The 24,727-nt window shown below is 43.0% G+C and overlaps 1 protein-coding gene across 1 annotated transcript in view; it reads left to right on the top strand.

Annotated features, from left to right (window-relative positions):
- LOC139421440 (RNA binding protein fox-1 homolog 3-like) overlaps positions 1-24,727 on the top strand; it is a 407,216-nt gene that overhangs the window by 16,958 nt on the left and 365,531 nt on the right. Inside the window, exon 2 of the mRNA XM_071172349.1 lies at positions 22,137-22,266. The gene's annotated coding sequence lies outside the window, so the exon portion shown is untranslated. The remainder of the gene's footprint in view (positions 1-22,136; positions 22,267-24,727) is intronic.

The following is a 24,727-nucleotide window of genomic DNA, read 5'->3' as shown; positions in this document are numbered from 1 at the left end:
CACAAGGACATGCTGACTTCTGCCCTATGGAAGCGCACACATCGTTTTTGTGACATTGTCAGCTAACCCATCTATAAATAGTATATTTATTTAAAGGGATAGTTTGGGATTTTTGCAATGAAGTCCTTTATCTACTTCCCCAGAGTCAGATGAACTCGTGGGTACCATTATGATGTCTCTGCATTCAGTTTGAAGGAAGTGCAGTTACTGAACTATCCCTATAACAACCCTCCCTCTAACCAGTGTTTCATATTAATAATTCATTTCTCCCGCTGCCCCCTAAGGAAGGTATTGTGACAATGTATGGCACTTCAAACCTAGAAAATATGACATCGTTCCAGCATCCCGCTCTACATGATAATAACATTGTTTTGATAAAAAAATTCTGTGTGAAATATTAACAAGGAGTCCACAAGCTCCTACTATAGCAGCCGCCATACTGCGATGAATGACAACTCAGTGTGAGGATGAGTTCCAACATGCCTCCGTTTGCATATGTGAAGTTTCCACTACTTATCAGCACAGGAGAACCGCTGAGTAGTTGATTTGATTTGAAAAGATCCACACTTTTTGTCCTCACTAGTTTTATGAACTTATCTTAACCTGAGGTTGGCCTTAATTGAGCTGTTGCTCAAAAGTTTCTCTATGAGGTGTGTGCACTCCTAAAGATATTGATTTGAGGTATACTAAACAAAAATATAAATGTGACATGTAAAGTGTTGGTCCCATGTTTTATGAGCTGAAATAAAAGATCCCAGAAATGTTCCATATGCACAAAATACTTATTTCTCAAAAATGCATCCCTGTTAGTAAGCATTTTTCCTTTGCCAAGATAATCCATCCACCTAACAGGTGTGGCATATCAAGAAGCTGATTAAACAGCATGATCATTAAACAGGTGCACCTTGTACTGGGTACAATAAAAGGCCACTCTAAAATGTGCAGTTTTGTTACACAACACAATGATGTGTCAAGTTTTGAGGGAGTGTGCAATTGCCATGCTGTTTGCAGGAATGTCCACCAGAGCTGTTGCCAGATAATTTAATGTTACTTTCTCTACCATAAGCTGCCTTCCAACGCCATATTAGAGAATTTGGCAGTGTGTCCAACCAACCATACAACGGCAGACCACGTGTAACCACGCTAGCCCAGGACCTCCACATCCGGTTAGACCACGTATAACCACACTAGCCCAGGACCTCCACATCCGGTTAGACCACGTGTAACCATGCCAGCCCAGAACCTCCACATCCGGTTAGACCACGTGTAACCATGCCAGCCCAGAACCTCCACATCCGGTTAGACCACGTGTAACCACGCTAGCCCAGGACCTCCACATCCGGTTAGACCACGTGTAACCATGCCAGCCCAGGACCTCCACATCCGGTTAGACCACGTGTAACCACGCTAGCCCAGGACCTCCACATCCGGTTAGACCACGTGTAACCACGCTAGCCTAGGACCTCCACATCCGGTTAGACCACGTGTAACCACGCTAGCGCAGGACCTCCACATCCGGTTAGACCACGTGTAACCATGCCAGCTCAAGACATCCACATCTGTCTTTTTCCCTGTGCCAGCCTCCCAAACAGCTGATGAAACTGTGGGTTTGCACAACCAAAGAATTTCTGCACAAACTGTCAGAAACCGTCTCAGGGAAGCTCATTTGCATGCTCGTCGCCCTCACTAGGGTCTTGACCTGACTGCAGTTTGACTTCGTAACCAACTTCAGTGTGAAAATGCTCACATTCGATGGCCACTGGCACACTGGAGAAGTGTGCTCTTCACAGATGAATCCCTGTTTCAACTGTCCTGGGCAGATGGCAGACCACGTGTGGGCGAGCGAGTATGGCATTGTGTGGGCGAGCGGTTTGTTGATGTCAACATTGTGAACAGAGTGCACCATGAGGGCAGTGGGGTTATGGTATGGGCAGGCATAAGCTAAGGACAAGGAACACAATTGCATTTTATTAATGGCAATTTGAATGCACAGAGATACTGTGACGAGATCCTGAGGCCCATTGGCGTCACATTCATCCACCGCCATCACCTCATGTTGCAGCATGATAATGCGCAGCCCAATGTCGCAATGATCTGTACACAATTCCTCGAAAGTAAATGCCCCAATTCTTCCATGGCCTGCATACTCACCAAACAAATCACCCATTGAGCCTACCTTATTTACATAACAATTCAGACCCTTTGCTATGAGACTCGAAATTGAGCTCAGGTGGATCCTGTTTCAATTGTTCATCCTTGAGATGATTGGAGTCCACCTGTGGTAAATTCAGTTGTTTCTTTTCAATGATTTGGAAAGTCACACACCTGTATAAGGTATCACAGTCAACAGTGCATGTCAGAGCAAAAATCAAGCCATGAGGTCGAAGGAATAGTCCACAGAGCACTTAAACAGGAATGTGTCGAGGAACAGATCTGGGGAAGGGTAGCAAAACATTTCTGCAGCATTGAAGGTCCCCAAGAACACAGTGGCCTCCATCATTCTTAAATGGAAGAAGTTTGGAACCACCAAGACTCTTCCTAGAGCTGGCCTCCCGGCCAAACTGAGCAATCGGGGGAGAAGGGCCTTGGTCAGGGAGGTGAACAAGAACCTGATGGTCACTCTGACAGAGCTTTAGAGTTCCTCTGTGGAGATGGGAGAACCTTCCAGAAGGACAACCATCTCTGCAGCAGTTAAATAATCAGGCCTTTATGGTCAAGTGACCAGACGGAAGCCACTCCTCAGTAAAAATGCACATGACAGCCCGCTTGGAGTTTACCAAGTCACCTAAAGACTCTAAGACCATGAGAAATAAGATTCTCTGGTCTAATGAAACCAAGATTAGACTCTTTGGCCTGAATGCCAAGCGTCATGTCTGGAGGAAACCTGGCACCATCCCTGGTGAAACATGGTGGTGGCAGCATCGTGCTGTGGGGATGTTTTTCAGCAGCAAGGACTGAGAGAATAGTCAGGATCAAGGCAAGGATGAACAGAGCAAAGTACAAAGAGATCCTTGATGAAAACATGCTCCAGAGCACTCAGAACCTCAGACTGGGGTGAAGGTTCCCCTTCCAACAGGACAACGACCCTAAACACACAGCCAAAACAACGCAGGAGTGGCTTCGGGACAAGTCTCGGAATGTCCTTGAGTGGCCCAGCCAGAGCCCGGACTTGAACCTGATCAAACATCTTTAGAAAGACCTGAAAATCGCTGTGCAGCAACACACTCCCCATCCAACCCGAGAGAGCTTGAGAGGATCTGCAGAGAAGAATGGGAGAAACTCCCCAAATACATGTGTGCCAAGCTTGTAGCATCATACCCAGAAGACTCGTGGCTGTAATCACTGCCAAATGTGCTTCAACAAAGTACTGAGTAATGGGTCTGAATACTAATGTAGATGTAATATTTCAGTTTTTTATTTTAATACATTTGTATAAAAAATTATTTGTTATTATGGGGTATTGTGTAGAGATTGATGAGGAAAAAAACTAATTTAATACATTTTAGTATAAGGCTGTAACCTAACAAAATGGGGGAAATGTAAAGGAGTCTGAATACTTTCCAAGGCACTGTAAATTGACTGATTTCTGTAACTCAGTAAAATCTTTTAAATTGTTGCATTTTGCGTTAAATTTTTGTTCAGTGTAGATTCAGACATGTATAGATCTTTGATGTACATATTGTTTATTTTGGTTTACAGCATGTAATTCATTCTCACGTGATCTGTCTTAATAGCATCAGTAATAATCTGAATGAATATTAAGATACTATTGATGCAATATATTGATTTGTTTAATAACGCATAGATGGTAGCAAGGCAGATACATATTTTCAATATTTCCAACTTGTTGCAGAGAAACATACACTTCCGTTCAGAAGTTTAGGGTAATCAAATTGATCAGAAATACAGTGTAGATATTGTTAATGTTGTAAATGACTATTGCAGCTGGAAACGACAGATTTTTTATGGAATATCTACACAGGCGTACAGAGGCCCATTATCAGCAACCATCACTCCTGTGTCCAATGGCACGTTGTGTTAGCTGATCCAACTTTATCATTTGGATAATTTTGATAATTTGGGGTGGCAGGTAGCCTAGTGGTTAGAGCATTCTGTGTCATTCTGCCCCTGAACATGGCAGTTTAACCCAGTGTTCCTAGGCCGTCATTGAAAATAAGAATTTGTTCTTAACTGACTTGCCTAGTTAAATAAAGGTAAAAAAAATATGTAAAAGGCTAATTTATCATTAGCAAATCCTTTTGCAATTATGTTAGCACAGCTGAAAACTGTTGCGCTGATAAAGAAGCTGAGTATCTGGAGCATCAGCATTTGTGGGTTCAAATACAGGCTCAAAATGGCCAGAAACACATAATTTTTGTCTGAAACTCGTCAGACTATTCTTGTTCTGAGAAATGAAGCCTATTCCAAGGAAAGAAATTGCCAAGAACCTGAAGATCTCATACAATGCTGTGTACTTCTCCCTTCACAAAACAGCGCGAACTGGCCCTAACCAGAATAGAAAGAGGAGTGGGATGCCCCTGTGCAAACTGAGCCAGAGGCCAAGTACATTAGAGTGTCTGTACTTGTTCTCTTGCTCAGTTGTGTACCGGGTCCTCCTACTCCTCTTTCTATTCTGGTTAGCGCCAGTTTGCGCTGTTCTGTGAAGGTAGGAGTACACAGCATTCTACGAGATCTTCAGTTTCTTGGCAATTTCGCACTTAGAATAGCCTTCACTTCTCAGAACAAGAATAGACTGACGAGTTTCAGAAAAAGGTCTTTGTTTCTAACCATTTCTAGCCTGTAATCGAACCCACAAATGCTGATGCTCCAGATACTGAACTAGTCTAAAGAAGGACAGTTTTATATCTTCTTTAATCAGAACAACAGTTTTCAGCTGTGCTAACATATTTGCAAAAGAGTTTTCTAATGATCAATTAGCCTTTTAAAATTATAAACTTGTATTAGCTAACACAACGTGCCATTGGAACACAGGAGTGATGGTTGCTGATAATGGGCCTCTGTACGCCTATATAGATATTTCATTAAAAATCAGCTGTTTCCAGCTACAATAGTCATTTACAACATTAACAATGTCTACATTGTATTTCTGATCAATTTGATGTTATTTTAATGGACCAAAAATTTGCTTTTCTTTCAAAAACAAGGACATTTCTAAGTGACCCCAAACTTTTCAACGGTAGTGTATATAGTGTAGCTACAGATTAAACAAATAATAAACAGATTGGGAAAGTTTTGTTGTGTTGAAGGATGCAATAGTAGTCGTTACAGAGCTCTAGCACTAGACCTGCAGTGAATGTGCAACATACGGAGATATCCTTAATGCTCTGAAGAGCCAGTTCTTTGGAAAAGTTTTAGAACCCCGGGAGGGCCCTCGGCTGCTTTCTGACAATCCCCCCAAAAATCATATAAAACTACAGGGATGAGGAAAATACATTTGTTGCGAAGTTTACGAGGCTTGTGGTCGAGGGCATTGGAGCATTGCATAATGTCATTATAGGAGGGGGACGAGAAGAGGACCTTGGCCCCTACCACTCCACGCAAACGCATACATGCACTCACCCCCATAATGAGAATCCACCTCACCAAATATTTCAATTCAAGGCTTGCTTAGATTGACTGTAATGCCTAAGTAATCAGCCTGTTCTGACCTACCTTGTCCCCAGCCAGGATTTATAGCTCCCAATTACTGATCTCTATTACCCAGTGTGCCAAGGGGAAGGAAGTCACACTCCTGGACGGAAGGCCACCCCTCTGTCTCACAGCCTGGGTGAACAGGTGCCACCAGGAAGCAACCCCTCCCTCCCTCCTACCCTCCCTCACTGTCATCCCACATTACTTCGCCAAGGACTACAGAAAACTTTTAATGCTCCCCTGAGCATCCGGATGTTCCTTGGTTTGTCTTTACTGTGTCTGGGCTTGCGCTATTGTGATAGATGAAAATGTTCCGTTTTCTTTTGTTTTTTTTGGCAGAAAATGTTTTAGCGAGGGGGTGATATACACTACCGTTCAAAAGTTTAGGGTCACTTAGAAATGCCCTTGTTTTTTAAAGAAAAATACATTTTTTGTCCATTAAAATAACATCAAATTGATCAGAAATACAGTGTAGACATTGTTAACATTGTAAATGACTATTGTAGCTGGAAACAGCCGATTTTTTATGGAATATCTACACAGGCGTAAAGAAGCCCATTATCAGCAACCATCACTCCTGTGTCCAATGGCACGTTATGTTAGCTGATCCAACTTTATCATTTTAAAAGGCTAATTGATCATTAGAAAACCCTTTTGCAATTATGTTAGCACAGCTGAAAACTGTTGTTCTGATTAAAGAATATATAAAACTGTCCTTCTTTAGACTAGTTCAGTATCTGGAGCATCAGCATTTGTGGGTTCGATTACAGGCTAGAAATGAGCCTGTAATCGAACCCACAAATTCTGATGCTCCAGATAATCAACTAGTCTAAAGAAGGACAGTTTTATATCTTGTTTAATCAGAACAACAGTTTTCAGCTGTGCTAACATAATTGCAAAAGGGTTTTCTAATGATCAATTAGCCTTTTAAAATTATAAACTTGAATTAGCTAACATAACGTGCTATTGGAACACAGGAGTGATGGTTGCTGATAATGGGCCTCTTTACGCCTATGTAGATATTCCATAAAAAATCAGCAGTTTCCAGCTACAATAGACATTTTCTACATAAACAATGTTTACACTGTATTTTTGATCAATTTGATGTTATTTTAATGGACAAAAAATATGCTTTTCTTTCAAAAACAAGAACATTTCTAAGTGACCCTAAACTTTTGAATGGTAGTGTAATATAAGTATGTGTACACGTCTTCAAATTAGTGGTTTCGGCTATTTCAGCCACGCAATCTCCGCAGACAAACATTGGCAGTAGAATGGCCTTACTGAAGAGCACAGTGCCTTTCAACTTGGCACCGTCATAGGATGCCTCTTTTCCAACAAGACAAGTTCATCAAATTTCTGCCCTGCTAGAGCTGCCCCGTCAACTACAAGTGCTGTTGTTGTGAAGTGGAAACGTCTAGGAGCAACAACGGCTCAGACACGAAGCGGTAGGCCACACAAGCTCACAGAATGGAACCGCCGAATGCTTAAAAATCATCTGCAACACTCACTACTGTGTTCCAAACTGCCTCTGGAAGCAACGTCAGCACAATAACTGTTCGTCAGGAGCTTCATGAAATGGGTTTCCATGGCCGAGCAGCCGCACTCAAGCCTAAGAACACAATCATCTAGCAGTCTGACGGTCCAATCTGGGTTTGGTGGATGCCAGGAGAACACTACAGTACCTGCTTGAAGGCATAGTGCCAACTTTAAAGTTTGGAGAAGGAGGAATAATGGTTTGGGGCTATTTCTCTTCATTTGGGCTTGGCCCCTTAGTTCCAGTGAATGGAAATCTTAACACTACAGCATACAATGACATTCTAGACAATTCTGTGCTTCCAACTTTGTGGCAACAGTTTTTGGAATACCTCTGTGTACAAAGAGAAATTCATACAGAAATGGTTGGTCGAGATCGGTGTGGAAGAACTTGCCTGGCCTGCACAGAGCCCTGACCTCAACCCCATTGAACACCTTTGGTATGAATTGGAACCCTGACTGTGAGGCAGGCCTAATCGCACATCATCAGTGTCCGACCTCACTAATGGTCTTTTGGCTGAATGGAAGCACGTCCCCGCAGCAATGTTCCAACATCTAGTGGAAAGCCTTCAACAGAAGAGTGGAGGCTGTTATAGCAGCAAAGGGGGGTACCAACTCCATATTAATGCCCATGATTTTGGAATGAAATGTTTGACGAGCAGGTGTCTACATACTTATGGTCATGTAATGCATGTTAAGTGAGGATGTATCTCTCATTGAACAAGCTTTCAAAGTGATGACCTTTTATTGAAAGTGAATTGAAAGTTTAGTTGGTGAAAATGCAACTTTCTGCCATGTTTCATTGGTTGGGTCTTTGAGTTTAATCCACTTACAGCTCATAAGTGACTAGAGGGGACTATGGAAGGTGAATTAGGGAGCAGAGCCTGCAGTATTCTCAGCATTCTCTCCAGTTCAGAGTGTGACTTAGTGGATTAGAGAAACAGCCTCCTCTCTCAGCCTCCTGCGGCATGCTGTATGTGGCCTTTATTTTTCATGATACAACTGCATTGGAAGTGTATCGACTCGTCCATATTGGGAGTCCTTACACCTAAAGGTTTTAGTTCTTAGTAACGCTATATAACCTAGCATGCTTGGTCCTTTGATTTAAAGTCATCTATGATTTTTTTTTTTTAAATGCTCACAAAAATCAGTAACTAGTATGCGTAATAGCTTTGCTGAATTACGAATAGCATTATCGGGCTCCCGAGTGGTGCAGCGGTCTAAGGTACTGCATCTCAGCGCTAGAGGCATCTAGAGGCATCACTACAGACCCTGGTTCGATTCCAGGCTGTATCACAACCGGCCGTGATCCCATAGGTAGGTGCACAATTGGCCCAGCATCGTCCGGGTTAGGGTTTGGCCGGGGTAGGCTGTAATTATAAATAAGAATTTGTTCTTAACTGACTTGCCTAGTTAAATAAATAAAAATAAATAAAAAAATGAGCAAATTCATCAAATGAATATACCAAACATTTGGTCCTCTATAAATAATATATGTACTGTATATAGGCTACATGACAAATGGATGGTGTGGTGTCGGTGCAAAGCCCTGCAGTGTGAAGTGTTGCCACTCAGAGAAACACTCCGGCTAGCATCATCCCCCTTCTCCTGAAACAGCATGCTACTCCACTTAGCAGCCTCCATTTGGGGTGGCAGAACAAACACTGTTTTAGCACTTTTATCTTAATGCACTGCACAACTCTGGAGCACTGAAGGCATGATTATTGTACAGAGACAAGAACGGCGTGCATTTAAAGCAAGGACTTATTTAAATAGAGACTTACTGCCAACCATGTGACACTCCTGCTTTTTCTTTTCCCCAGCCTCCTAGAGGGAGAATTAGTTTGTCTGTCTGTGCATTTCCTTAGCTTGTTTTCAATGGACTTATTCCGAACATCCCTTTTCTGTGACACTGATTCCGTGGATACTTATCCTGAGTGAAATTGCAATGTTCTGCTGAATGTATTCATTGTAGAGTAGGGACTGTATCTTCCATCTTATAGACTATCTTTTCATCCCTTCTGTCGGCTAGTTTGGCTCGGCACACAATTTCAAGGGGAGACATTTTAGGTGAAAATATGACACTGGGGTTTGATAGTGTGCATTTTGTTGAAATTGAAGAGGAGTGGCATATGGCCAGCATTGGCTCATGTCTCTCAGCAGCAGGTGTGTAGGTGAGCCCCGGCAGACCACCGTAAAAGCCGATCTGGTGCCACGCCCGTCTAATGCGGTCTTTAGCATCTCTGATAAAATGCTCATCTCCAGCTGCTCCATGCATGCTGCTGGAAACCACAGCAACCCAGGCATGTTCCCACTGCTCCAGAGGCCATTGATTTAATGGTGGCACGGTGTCAATGGTGACCTCATCCACTGATGTCTGCACAGCTAATGTCCCAACATGTGACGTTGACACTCTACAAGACAATACAGTGAGGGTGAGATGGATCGGCAGAGAGAGTGTCATACGTCTCTCTGTGGATGGTGGAGAATGATGGACACTCGACGTGAGGGCAGTGATGTCAGCAGAACAATTCTGAAATGTGTTGTGTTTTCCAAAATACTGTGTCTGTGAAGTCTGTGTAGTCAGACAGAAATAGCTATAACAATCAGTCTTACCATGACATTCTAATACATTTATGTTTGGAAAAAAACTTTTAGACTATTCCATGTTTTGCTATTCAGACCATGAAAGATTCATTATCTAGAAAATCAATCACCCACTATTAATGTTAATGGCTTTAAGTGTTAGCAAAGTAACCGACCACAAACCACCCCAAAGGAGCTCAGAGTCTGCAGCTCATCAGCCCTCAATTTGGTGAGGAATGAGGGGCAAGAGAGGGAGAGAAAGACAGAGCGGGAGAAAAATGGAGGGAGAGAGAGAGGGGGAGAGCCACTGCCGCCCACCGCTGCCTGGCCCTGACACCTTGTGAAGAGCGCTCATTCATCACACGGCGTAGGGCTTGAGCCTCCGTAAATCACTGTGGATAAAGGACGCGCCGTAAAGAATGGAATTGTGAAGGTAAGGGTTTTAAATCCCCCTAGATGATCCGAGATAAACACAGAGAGACTTTTGACAGTCCCTCGTTACCGCCGCCAGCGAGAGGAGCTGTCACCGCTCCCCCCTCGCCTTTCATCTTGCGGTAACAGTCTGGCTGCTAATATCCTCAATTATCTCTGCAATATGTTGCTGGGAAAAAGGGAAAGTTCCGAAGGAAGCGTTCACACAATTTAAAAGTTTTAATTTGACAGCTTGTGGTGTAATGATGGGTTCTGATGAGGGTAGGGGGCCCCAGCCTACACCCAGCCAGTGACAAATGATTGGGCTGTACCGGGGATGGTTAGTGGGTGTCAAGAGATGCTGGATCAGATGTCAAGAAGCCAAATACATGTTTCGCAGGATGATTTAAAAATCCTATTTACTCTCGGTGGAGAATGTGGGCAAGGTTTAATTATGGCAGGGCCATGACATTTCAACTGATGACAGTGGTGGTGGTAGACATGTCTGGGTATCTGTTTCTTCTCCTGCTCTAAGAGCCTGTTAACATAGTTGTTTTGCAAAAGGAACATGAAATGTGTCTTTGTATCGAGACAATCATAGACGTACTGAAGATGACAATAGTGACAATTTCACATGGGTTTTTCTCAATGTAATGGCTTTAGTTTGTTTTCAGTGGAGTACTTGTATTATATTTCATCTACACAACTTTGGGGCAAAGCAGACAGATACAGTTGAAGTCGGGAAGTTTACATAAACCTTAGTCAAATACATTTAAACTTCACAATTCCTAACATTTAATCCCAGTACAAATTCCCTGTCTTAGGTCAGTTAGGATCACCACTTAATTTTAAGAATGTGAAATGTCACATGAATAATAGTAGAGAGAATGATCTATTTCAGCTTTTATTTATTTCATCACATTCCCAGTGGGTCAGAAGTTTGCATACACTCAATTAGTATTCGGTAGCATTGCCTTTAAATTGGGTCACACGTTTCGGGAGCCTTCCACAGGCTTCCCACAATAAGTTTGGTGATTTTTGGCCCATTCCTCCTGACAGAGCTGGTGTAACTGAGTCAGGTTTGTAGGCCTCCTTGCTCGCACCCTCTTTTTTTAGATCTGCCCACAGATTTTCTATAGGATTCAGGTCAGGGCTTTATAGGCTTGAGGTCAGCCTTTCAGGTTATGTTGATATAGGACTCGTTTTCCTCCAGCATCTTCACAAGGTTCTTTGCTGTTGTTCTGGGATTGATTTGCATTTTTCGCACCAAAGTACGTTCATCTCTAGGAGACAGAGTGCGTCTCCTTCCTGAGCGGTATGACGGCTGCGTGGTCCCATGGTAATTATACTTGCGTACTATTGTTTGTACAGATGAACGTGGTACCTTCAGGCGTTTGGAAATAGCTCCCAAGGATGAACCAGACTTGTGGAGGTCTACAAATTTGTTTCTGAGATCCTGGCTGATTTGTTTTGATTTTCCCATGATGTCAAGCAAAGAGGCACTGAGTTTGAAGGTAGGCCTTGAAATGCACCCACAGGTACACCTCCAAGTGACTCAAATGATGTCAATTAGCCTATCAGAAGCTTCTAAAGCCATGACACCATTTTCTGGAATTTTCCAAGCTGTTTAAAAGCACAGTCAACTTAGTGTATGTACATTTCTGACCCACTGGAATTGTGATACAGTGAAATAATCTGTCTGTAAACAATTGTTGGAAGAATGACTTGTGTCATGCACAAAGTAGATGTCCTAACTGACTTGCCAAGGCTATAGTTTGTTAACAAGAAAACAAGTGGTTGAAAAACGGGTTTTAATGACTCCAACCTAAGTGTACATAATCTTCCGACTTCAACTGAATACTCACAATGTATTGTATTGACCTGACTACTTATTGAATCTGAAATGCCATATTATTTAGCCACTCGTTGATATTGATATTCTTTGGAACCTGAATAACTAAACGGAGAGGAGTGAATTTGCATAGATAGGGCGTCCATCCGTCCGTCCGTCCGACTGATAATGACGGCGCGGCGGAGTCACAGTGCATGATGGAGACACAGAGGGCATGCGACTGTCACATGAAGGTTGACTGGCTCATTAAAGGAAAGATCCCCCCCATGGCACCTAGTCAGGTAATTGTCTTTTTTTTCCCCTTCCATTTTTTCGATGCTGATATATATACATAGCTTCAACTGGGGAGGATAAATCAATCATTTCAAGTGTCTTTGGTAATAAGTGAAAGTTATAAATCATGGGATTTGCTCTCAGGTTTATGAAATATTGGCTGTCGAGGGGGGATACATTATCCCCAGTCAGTTAGTCAGTCAGTGTTCCTGGACCGAGGCAGTCAGTCAGCCAATCAGTTAGTCAGTCAGTGTTCCTGGACCGAGGCAGTCAGTCAGCCAATCAGTCAGTCAGTCAGTGTTCCTGGACCGAGGCAGTCAGTCAGTCAGTCAGACAGTCAGTGTTCCTGGACCGAGGCAGTCAGTCAGTCAATGTTCCTGGACCGAGTCAGTCAGTCAGTGTTCCTGGACCGAGGCAATCAAATCAAATCAAATTTTATTAGCCACATGCGCAGAATACAGCAGGTGTAGTAGACCTTACAGTGAAACGTTTACTAACAGGATCTAACCACCAATGCAGTTTTAAAAAATACAGATAAGAATAAGAAATAAAAGTAGTTAAAGAGCAGCAGTAAAATAACAAGAGCGAGACTATATACAGGAGTCTTATGGCTTGAGGGTAGAAGTCAGTCAGTGTTCCTGGACCGAGGTAGTCAGTCAGTCAGTCAGTGTTCCTGGACCGAGGCAGTCAGTCAGTCAGTCAGTGTTCCTGGACCGAGGCAGTCAGTCAGTCAGTCAGTGTTCCTGGACTGAGGCAGTCAGTCATTCAGTCAGTGTTCCTGGACCGAGGCAGTCAGTCAGTCAGTCAGTGTTCCTGGACCGAGGTAGTCAGTCAGTCAGTGTTCCTGGACTGAGGCAGTCAGTCATTCAGTCAGTGTTCCTGGACCGAGGCAGTCAGTCAGTCAGTCAGTGTTCCTGGACCGAGGCAGTCAGTCAGTGTTCCTGGACCGAAGCAGGCAGACAGTCAGTCAGAGGTGCAGGTGTCAAAGCACGTAGGCACGCATGCAATCTTTAGCTAATCGGAGGATCCATCTATAGAAGAAACGTTCACTCAATCAAGGGCTCGGTATGACGTGCAATTAGTCCCCACAATACAGATCTTAATTTGATTCAGTTTGCTACAGCAAGGAAATAATACTGCAGCAACTGGACATTTTAATTATTATGTTGATTATAATTATTTGAGATTTTTGTAGGGTTTCGTACATTTTTGGTACGGGAAAATGAAGCCTGGAATTTCAAAGTGGAAATCCCAAACTTCAGAAGCCTTTTTTAACCTCAAATACACTACATTTCCTTTATTCCAGGAAAGATCTCCTGCAACAGTGTGATCAAATTAAGATCTTACATCTGTATTAACATAGGGATCAGACCAGCGTTTTCATAGGGAGTATAACTCCATGTTCAAGTTTGTTCACATCACACCAGTGTCAATCTTCCTACTGCTAGTGTAATTGCCTCCGGTTGTTGACTATTTCATGTGACTAGAATCAGTCCTAAGGCTGAACTCGATCGCTACAATGGTACACACATTTTATAGCTCGCATTAACAGGATTTCCTTGATAGATAAAATAAGCAAATAGCTGGTTTGGTGATGTAGTGAAACCAGGATAACAAATGGGCCCTTTCTGATAACAACCCACCTGTGAGACACCCTGGCATGAGAGACAGACAGAGAGATCGGTTGAGGAGAGAGGCAGAGCTGAAACAGCCCACTCTGCTCCCAGTGGAAAGCTCCATGCCCCACACAAGGATGGATTGGGGAGATTTGTAATTGTCCTGCTGCTTTTGACAAAGTGACCCAGTGAGACCTTCATCCTCATTGCCTCAGTGAAAAGGGCATCGGCAGTCGAGCTGTAGCTGAGATAAGTGGGGATCTGTCGTTTTGGGCTGCTCTGTTATAAATGGCTGCCACCTCAATCACGTGAGACAAGAGCGCTATCTCCCCTGACAACATCTTTCTGACTTGACATGCTAAAATCTAATTGATACAAGGAGAGGGGAGGAGAAGGGGAGAGAGATTGAGGAGATATGGCTTTGGGGAGAGTTTTTTCTTTACATCAAAGTTGAAAAGCCGTCTGTGGCAGGCAGAGATAATTTCAAGATTGAGGCCTCTTACACCCATTTCTATCTGCACAGTGACCACAGATGGAACATGTAGGCTGTTGTACCACCCACTGTACAAATTCCATGACAATACCTGCATGCTGACAGTACCATAGCCTTTTTGGATATCATTTACAGGGTCATAAAATTCATGCGTTTTGAATACCATAAGCCATTATAAGAGTTGCTGTTTTTCACCACTTAGTGACCTGCGTGTGCTGTGGGAATGGCAGAAGAGGCTTATATTCTAGGATGAGGGTAAGAGATTATACAACCTTGACTGTGTGTTTTATGTGGGTGTTGCTATGGACAAGCACAGTACTTTGTTGATCAGAGTGTGTCTGAAATAGCAGAGTTGGTTGACAGAGGAGGTTGGCTGAGGAGATAGAGGAGTGTGGGTTGAAAAGATCCATCTATCTGTTATTTTATCTCTCTCTGTGGCTTTCACTTAATAATGTACTTATTGGGACTTTTCTACTGCCTAAATATTATATATTTTTTTTGAGTCCAATCTTGCCAAGTGATTAAACTTCATCTCTTTAAAATCTCTTTGAAATCTACACAGCTTAATCTCATATAAAGATGTCTTTGGACACTGTGTTAACTAACCTCCAGACGAGCTTCAATGCCATACAACTCTCCAACTGCTCTTAAACGCAGGGAAAACTAAATGAATGCTATTCAACCGATCACTGCCCGCACCTGCCCTCCCGTCCAGCATCACTACTCTGGACGGCTCTGACTTAGAATACGTGGACAACTACAAATACCTAGGTGTCTGGTTAGACTGTAAACTCTCCTCCCAGACTCACATTAAGCATCTCCAATCCAAACTTAAATCTAGAATTGGCTTCCTATATCGCAACAAAGCATCCTTCACTCATGCTGCCAAACATACCCTCGTAAAACTGACCATCCTACCGATCCTCGACTTCGGTGATGCCATCTATAAAATAGCCTCCAACACTCTACTCAACAAACTGGATGCAGTCTATCACAGTACCATCCATTTTGTCACCAAAGCCCCATACACTACCCACCATTGCGACCTGTAGGCTCTCGTTGGTTGGCCCTCGCTTCATACTCGTCGCCAAACCCACTGGCTCCAAGTTATCTACAAGTCTCTGTTAGGTAAAGCCCCGCTTTATCTCAGCTCACTGGTCACCATAGCAGCACCCACTCGTAGCATGCGCTCCAGCAGGTATATCTCACTGGTCACCCCCAAAGCCAATTCCTCCTTTGGTCGTCTGTCCTTTCAGTTCTCTGCTGCCAATGACTGGAACGAACTGCAAAAATCTCTGCACCCCAGTATCTCTACTTGCACATTCATCTTCTGCCGATCTACCATTCCAGTGTTTAATTGCTATATTGTAATTACTTCGCCACCATGGCCTATTTATTTCCTTATCTTACCTCATTTCCACTCACTGTATATAGAATGTTTGTCTTCTTTTGTTCCACTGTATTATTGACTGTATGTTTTGTTTATTCCATGTGTAACTCTGTGTTGTTGTGTGTCGAATTGCTACGCTTTATCTTGGCCATGTCGCAGTTGCAAATGAGAACTTGTTCTCAACTAGCCTACCTGGTTAAATAAAGGTCAAATAAAATAAATAAAAAATAAAGATACACTGACTGCTGGCAAAGCCCTAGAAGACCAAAGTGTGAAGAAAGCGATCAGAAGGATAAAAGTGAGTGAGAGAAACTGAGAGAAAAAATGAGTACATGTGGTGAAGGACGTATGATAGAGGTCAAACCCAGCCCCATGTGCACCTGGTCCCCCTAGCGAGGCCATTTGCTGTCACCTCCACTGCTGCTCTCCACCACCAAGACACCCTCTCTGCATTCAATCCATTCAGGAAACGCTGTGTCCTTCCCACCAACACCCTGATGTTTAATTCATTCTCCAACACCCGGAGGACACTCATAACAAAAACAGGAAAAAGGGAGGAGAGAAAAAAAAAGAAAAAAAGAAATTAGAAAAAGACTGAAACGTCAGATTTGTAATTCCCATTTGTGGACGTGAATGGAATGAGGGACCCAACACAGAACAAAAGAGAATACGTTGTTTGATGGGGACAAAGGACAGAGAGGAGAAAACAAACAAATCAAGAACTCCACCCCACCGCCACCCCTCCTCTCCTTTGCCTCTTTTGTTTGACTCAAGGTTTGTGGAGTGGATGGGGCCTGGAGATGCCTGCGGGGGGTGGGGGGTTGCTTCGCTCGGCACCTCTCAACGTGCTCTCTCTTAATCAGAGGTTGATTAAGCACACTTTGAGAAGCATGGATTATGGGGCTCCCCTCGGACCAAGCTAAATTGGTCGGAAGGGAAGGAAGGCAGAGTGTGTATCGCAGCCAGGGGAACTTTTGATGTGTCAGTCAGTGCGTCTGGCATGGTTTGCTTTTATTGACCTCCCCAGCCTTGATTTGTGACAGATCCCCCGGTGCTGGGATGAGAAAGGAAGGGAGGGTGGGGTGGGGAAGGTTAAAAAAGATTGAGCTGCTGTGCAAGAAAAGAATCCCCCAAATTCTGCTGACCCAATGGAATGGTCCCAAACGTAGCACGGCGTGCACTGCATAAAAACCATTAACAAAGCATCAGCAGCCGAGCAAAATGATTGGCTTGATTGATACTAAAGACATTTCCCACCGAGCCCCTACGTTTTGAATCAGAGAACACAATGTAAACAGCAGGTTTCACTCACAGATATTGTCTCTCATCTACCGTTAATGTGTTGAAGAAAGTGCCTTTGCATAGGTTTCAACATCCGTACCCATTTCTAGACAGCGTGTGTCGTTTATGGATTCATGGATACTAATAGTATGATGCTTTCTTCCCGTGTGCTGTGCTCTGACTGGTTTGTAACCCCTTCAGAAAGGGTAGGCATTATTCATGTTGAGCTGGTAGCAGCACTGTTAATGTAATGAGTCAGGTTGTTAATGTGATCTCGCCTCAGACACAAAGGGTCAACCTGAGACCCTGGCTGGCGCAGACAGAGGCCTCTGCGCCCTACATAACAACGATGGGACGTGTCATAGCTGATTTATATTGCCCTTGAACCTGCCAATAATAAGACCTTGTGGGCTTGCCTTTAAAAGAAGCCTGCGAAAGAGAGCACTGGAAGCCAGGGTGATAACATGAACGCTGTGTTCCCACCTCTTGAAAGCCTGGCGCGGTACAGCTGAAGGCTTTTAAAGGCACCCATGTAATTTAAATGTGTCATTTCTCTCACACAGCACAGCACAGCGCTGGGATGCATTGATATCAGATAGCCCTGAGATGAATCTGACTTGACCTGTGAACATCAGAGTCGATGGCTTCTGCATCGCTACACAGGCATGAGAGGAATCAGCAATGGGTTCTAGGAGATAGGCATCGACACAAATTCAACTAGGCACAACACACCACATACTGTAGGTACAGAACATATAGATTTAATAATAAAGAGATACGCATTAATGTCATTTCAAACTGTCAAGTCTCTCCAGACAGGATGTCAACCAGTCTGCTTATCATTTTGCCACCATTTTATTTACATCACAGAACATAGCTGCACAAACACCCTATCCATCCCTGAACACAACGCCATGGTAACTGGAGGAGGGAGATGCACTGTGTGTTTTTGAAGCAGCCTTATTAACTCAACTTGCCCATGTAATTAAAGTGTGCTTACAGTGCAGCTAATATTCACGATGTAACCTGCGAAGGCACACAGTAATTATGTGGGGTGTGACTGACAGAGATCAGGCAAAACAAACAAAGCGGGCCAGCCATCAGTCAAGTCAGTGTTGGGCCAGGTTACTAAGGATGCTCCTGCAGCTCCGTTAGATGATGTCTGGGACTCATTCCTAGCTAATCCAATTACAGTTTGATTTTAAGGAGCTTTTTTACAACGTCACTGTCACAGACCATTTAAAATAGTCCCACTCCGGTCCTTTATGAAGCTATCCTAAGTGGACAGTCACTGTCACAGACCATTTAAAATAGTCCCACTCCGGTCCTTTATGAAGCTATCCTAAGTGGACAGTCACTGTCACAGACCATTTAAAATAGTCCCACTCCGGTCCTTTCTGAAGCTATCCTAAGTGGACAGTCACTGTCACAGACCATTTAAAATAGTCCCACTCCGGTCCTTTATGAAGCTATCCTAAGTGGACAGTCACTGTCACAGACCATTTAAAATAGTCCCACTCCGGTCCTTTATGAAGCTATCCTAAGTGGACAGTCACTGTCACAGACCATTTAAAATAGTCCCACTCCGGTCCTTTATGAAGCTATCCTAAGTGTACAGTCACTGTCACAGACCATTTAAAATAGTCCCACTCCGGTCCTTTATGAAGCTATCCTAAGTGGACAGTCACTGTCACAGACCATTTAAAATAGTCCCACTCCGGTCCTTTCTGAAGCTATCCTAAGTGGACAGTCACTGTCACAGACCATTTAAAATAGTCCCACTCCGGTCCTTTATGAAGCTATCCTAAGTGGACAGTCACTGTCACAGACCATTTAAAATAGTCTCACTCCGGTCCTTTATGAAGCTATCCTAAGTGGACAGTCACTGTCACAGACCATTTAAAATAGTCCCACTCCGGTCCTTTATGAAGCTATCCTAAGTGGACAGTCACTGTCACAGACCATTTAAAATAGTCCCACTCCGGTCCTTTATGAAGCTATCCTAAGTGGACAGTCACTGTCACAGACCATTTAAAATAGTCTCACTCCGGTCCTTTATGAAGCTATCCTAAGTGGACAGTCACTGTCACAGACCATTTAAAATAGTCCCACTCCGGTCCTTTATGAAGCTATCCTAAGTGGACAGTCACTGTCACAGACCATTTAAAATAGTCCCACTCCGGTCCTTTATGAAGCTATCCTAAGTGGACAGTCACTGTCACAGACCATTTAAAATAGTCCCACTCCGGTCCTTTATGAAGCTATCCTAAGTGGACAGTCACTGTCACAGACCATTTAAAATAGTCCCACTCCGGTCCTTTATGAAGCTATCCTAAGTGGACAGTCACTGTCACAGACCATTTAAAATAGTCCCACTCCGGTCCTTTATGAAGCTATCCTAAGTGGACAGTCACTGTCACAGACCATTTAAAATAGTCCCACTCCGGTCCTTTATGAAGCTATCCTAAGTGGACAGTCACTGTCACAGACCATTTAAAATAGTCCCACTCCGGTCCTTTATGAAGCTATCCTAAGTGTACAGTCACTGTCACAGACCATTTAAAATAGTCCCACTCCGGTCCTTTATGAAGCAATCCTAAGTGGACAGTCACTGTCACAGACCATTTAAAATAGTCCCACTCCGGTCCTTTCTGAAGCTATCCTAAGTGGACAGTCACTGTCACAGACCATTTAAAATAGTCCCACTCCGGTCCTTTCTGAAGCTATCCTAAGTGGACAGTCACTGTCACAGACCATTTAAAATAGTCCCACTCCGGTCCTTTATGAAGCTATCCTAAGTGGACAGTCACTGTCACAGACCATTTAAAATAGTCCCACTCCGGTCCTTTATGAAGCTATCCTAAGTGGACAGTCACTGTCACAGACCATTTAAAATAGTCTCACTCCGGTCCTTTCTGAAGCTATCCTAAGTGGACAGTCACTGTCACAGACCATTTAAAATAGTCCCACTCCGGTCCTTTATGAAGCTATCCTAAGTGGACAGTCACTGTCACAGACCATTTAAAATAGTCCCACTCCGGTCCTTTATGAAGATATCCAGTATTAACAAGGTAAAGAAAGTCCTTCACGAGAACTCAACAAAACCTTGAGAGGAACCAGACTCATTGACATGGGCAAATACCAAATTAGAGGACATTTGACTTGTTTGTGCAAATTGTGACTATATTAGATTTGGATGGGTACAGTCCAGCTCTCTCTGTCCCGGGTTCTGGGAGGCAGACAGGACAAATCTGGGTTTATTGGGAGAATCCCACATGTAGTGGAGTGGACCTGTGATCGATTGGGATCTGAAGTGGCTTAGCTGTGCCTCTGTGTGTCAATAGCGTCACCTTCTCCCTCACCTCTCTGATAAACCGTAGGCTCCTGCTCCACATATACCCCAGGCTGTGGACACACAAACTGTCTGTATGCTGAGCCATCCCTGAGTCATCCCAGTCTCTAAATGCACCAAATGCAGGAGTCCAGACTCTGAGGGGTTAGGTGTTGAATTGAGGAGACATTAGAATGCACTTCACAGCACCCTGGCACGGTAGATTGAAACAAGGATTTAATTGGCTCCATATCAAGGTTAGATAGTGCCGTTGTTGACTTTTGACAGAAAAACAAGGTGACTGATATTACGGAGATAAGCATAAATCCCAACTCAATCACATCAATAAGTTTCTAAGGCGTGTACAGGTGGCTCACCTTGCAACCATTGACAGTGGCGCTCGCTGAAAAGATAGGCATCGGAGGTTGTGTCTTGTGTCTGCATTGTCACATGTTTATTGCTGTGTGTGTGCATGTCAATTATCTGACAATCATCACAGTGCAGTTGTTTAAACATGATCTTGGCACAGAGGTCATGGGATTCAAAGGCATACATTTCAGTTGCTCTAGTTCCTGCTTCCTCACAGAGCATTACCCATCAAAAGGGTCACCTTTGAGCAGTGCTTTATGGGTTTGTTTCATAGGCGACTGTATTACTTCACCCATACACTATAACTGTGAAAGCTGTTAGGATGTAATTCCACACACATGCATCTATGAAATTGTACTCGTTGAGGTATTAATAAAAATAAAAAAAACATTTAATCTATTTTGTTTAAGAGGACCCATTTCTAAGGGATTTGACCTAACAATGGAAGGCCTAAACACTTAGTGGCAGCAGGACATGTGCATTACAGGTGAAGCCCTTTCTTTGTGTGGTGAAACCTCAGACTGGGTGAACACACTGGTGTTGACACTGTCTCTCTTTGTCTAAGCCCATTATCTTGTGCCCCGCAGTTTGCTTCATTCATTCCAAAATGCCACTCTTCGCATATGAGAGCATATCAGTCTCCATGGAAACTCATTTTACCAATACTTTGTCGGCACCAAATGACCCTGCTCTCATACTTACCATCACAGCTCTTTGCATGGAGGTGGCCTGTTTTCATTTGGAGATGAAACATTTTAAGGCAAATGTAGCCCCCGCTGGCTTGCTAGCTGTGATACTGAATTTAGAGGTGGAGCATGTAGAAAGGCCAATGTGATGTATTCATAACCATTTCCAGAGGTTTTCAGAAAGAATGCTCACTGAACTGTTTCTATTGAGGACATTTTGTTGGTCACATACCTTCCATTCAATCTGTCAGATGGCTTGACTTACAAATCATCTTCTGTTAAAGTGTTGTGGACATGTGGAATCTCACTGTACTCTAATCACATATCTAACTTTAATATTATACCCATAAACACCTCAGCAAGTTACCTCACTGATTTGTTTAACTGATGAAAATGCTTAACATACTCAGTGCACATTGCCAAATTTCCAATGTTTTTCATAAGTGAGTTTTTTACGTTTTAATGACTGACAACCACAGATGGCAGTAGCACAGTGCACGGACATAATATGTACATCTGTATGATCTATTTTTACGCTACTATCCTCCTATTTCTGTAGTTAAGTATTGACCAGGATCAGTTTCAGGAAGTATTGGCTGTGGATCAATGAGGCCACAGGATTCTCTTTGGAATATTTACACTTGTGTCTTTCTCTGCAAGGCCCACAGATAATTGGTTGAAGGGAGAGTCCAGGAAGGTCAGCCAAGAAAGCAGCCGTAGGTGCCAGCGTGAAATCTACAGGAACTACAATTACTTCAACAGTGAGCCGCTGGAACAAGGTGAATGACAGGTAGGAAATAATTCATATGAATTACCTGCTGTATTATGAATAACCACCTGCTGAGAGGACATCACACGGTCAGTTATAAGCCAAATTGGTTTTCAATAGTCCTTTTTTTGTCATTTGTTGGCAATTACCCGAGTTCTCGTGATAATATAGTCACAAATGAACCTCCGAGAACATTTCTTCCTTATGGCTTTTTGGGAGGGACAAGGTTGAAGTTGGCATGCAAGTGATCACACAATTATAGTTTGGTTACTCCTCTGTCCTCTGCTATTTTAACTTATTCAATTGAAGCTGATGCTTACCTTTTTCCAAGCCAGCTCTCTCATATTAATAATTCATTATAAATTAACCAAAAAAACATACAGTATATAGCTTACATTTTACACTTGACTGTGGCACACACTACTACTGTCAGTTATTCTATAAGAAATCCTCCCATCCCAGAGATCACTTATCACATTCTGTTTTCTGGGGCGGTAAATATCTGACCTTGCAGTGCAGAGACATAAAGTCTTTCACTCAAACAATTATGACTTCTTTGTTTCCTTCTGGATATCATTCTCGAGAGGAGACTCAAGCAGTCTGAGTACTTAAACCTGGTGAGTCAGTGCTCCTAGTGGAATGGTTGTCTCTCCCCATCTCCAAATCCTAGACTGGTTGCCTCAGGATACAGAGGATGGGGAGAAAAAGCCTAATTGGTGCTGAATGAAGTGTGGACCATTAATGGATGGCAATAATAGTTGAGATTTTACGACTCCCTCCACATTAGGCCTTTAAGAGAGTTTCACCTGTAGAAAAGGACACCTCGTACTTTCTGCTATCTCTTCCTGTCAAGGTGTTACAGTGTATGATAAAGGACAAGAGGGAGGTAACCTCCGATAAGGCCATGACAAACAGCAACACCTGATGTAAAGCTGTGGTGTATGTATAACCCAGATAGTTGGAAGCTGAACAGTATCATTCATGAAGGGCAACCTATTCCAAGCCGTTTATAATTCCTTTGTGGTTGCTATGGATGCCAGTGGTGAACAGCAGGGGGTGGAACATGGAATGGCTAGCTGGTGTAATATAGTCACATATGTGGTCTCACGTCCCCTTGCACGGTGTTGACCACAACATTCGGTGCTTTCAGACCTTTTCTACTGGAAAATGAGGAAGGCTCCACACTGTTTGCATTTCAGATGATGAGGAAATGTCAGAGCATTTCAAAGAAGGCTTCTGTTTACCCATGTCTAATAACCCTCAGCATAGGAAAGCCTTTGAAACACTTACCATGTCCAGAGACATTGCATGATTGTGTTGGAATCTAGAAGAGAAAAGGAGGATTTAAGAAAATAGAATACTTTGATGAATGTGTTCTGTGTTATAAAACCATTTGGGAAACATCTTTGGTGCAACACTAGATGACATAAAAGGGTCTCAGAGCTACAGTAAAAAGTCGATAGTAGCTAGAAACTAAATGGTGAAAACACTTTTAACAGTAGGGAATCAACGCAACACATGGACCTAAGGAATTGTTCATTCAACAAAGGTAAAAACCGTCTTTACAATACAATATTATTTCAAAGTCTAGGGTTAAATTATTTCATTGCAATTTCTCGCTTGATAAATACTCTCTTCTAAGTCCAGATGTGACCAATTTGAGACAGACAGGGCACATTTGCTTGGGAGTGTAATATTTTTCTATGTCAACTAGAAGTCCTTTTAAAGCAGAGGATCCAAGTATTTTCACCTCATTTGATCAATGTATTTCATTTGAATCCTATCATTTCTCATGCACCACCATTCACAGTGAAATTTCACTCTATGGTAATTTTTCTGTGTGAACTGGAGATCAGAGATGGTTGATTGTGGAGGACCCTTGTCCAGACATATTTCACAGTGTCCTCTGAAGGAGTAACTCCAGCACCCTGTAAGGTGACTTCTCATTATACTTCAACTTCATGTTATTAACTTCCTGTTAATGCAGGATGGATAGCAGCAGTGGCACCCCGAGGGCCCTGGCTAATGTCTCCTGTAGTATGTCTAGTGCCACAAGCCTATATATCTCACTTCTCAATTAGAAATGTCTGGGAAGGGAAATTAACATAGGCTGCATCATAAAAGGCCTGACAACAGAGCTGATACAATTACAATAGAGTGATTAAAAAATATGAAAAAGGTGATGTATTACATTGATCATAAATGCATTCCCAAATCATTTAATTGAAGAGTACGCTATAATGTTGTAGTTAAATATGTCCTATTAGTGTTTGGCTCATGCATGCATAAGAATTAATTATTGAATAATTGTTAGTGTATTTCAACAGTGGCAAGGCTGTGAAGGATGATGTATCTTCTTCAGTGGCTGTCCAGAGATAGGGCTTAATTACAGTGGATAGCCTTATCTCCTCGCTTTAATCCGCTTTTTGGAGTCTCCCCCTCCCGCTCACACCATCTAGTCGATATCATCAGACCACTGGCA

Source organism: Oncorhynchus clarkii, chromosome 12, assembly GCF_045791955.1.
Source record: "Oncorhynchus clarkii lewisi isolate Uvic-CL-2024 chromosome 12, UVic_Ocla_1.0, whole genome shotgun sequence".
Lineage (NCBI taxonomy): Eukaryota > Metazoa > Chordata > Actinopteri > Salmoniformes > Salmonidae > Oncorhynchus > Oncorhynchus clarkii.
Note: the sequence above shows the minus strand (reverse complement) of the source record. Positions and strands in the feature narration are given on the sequence as shown.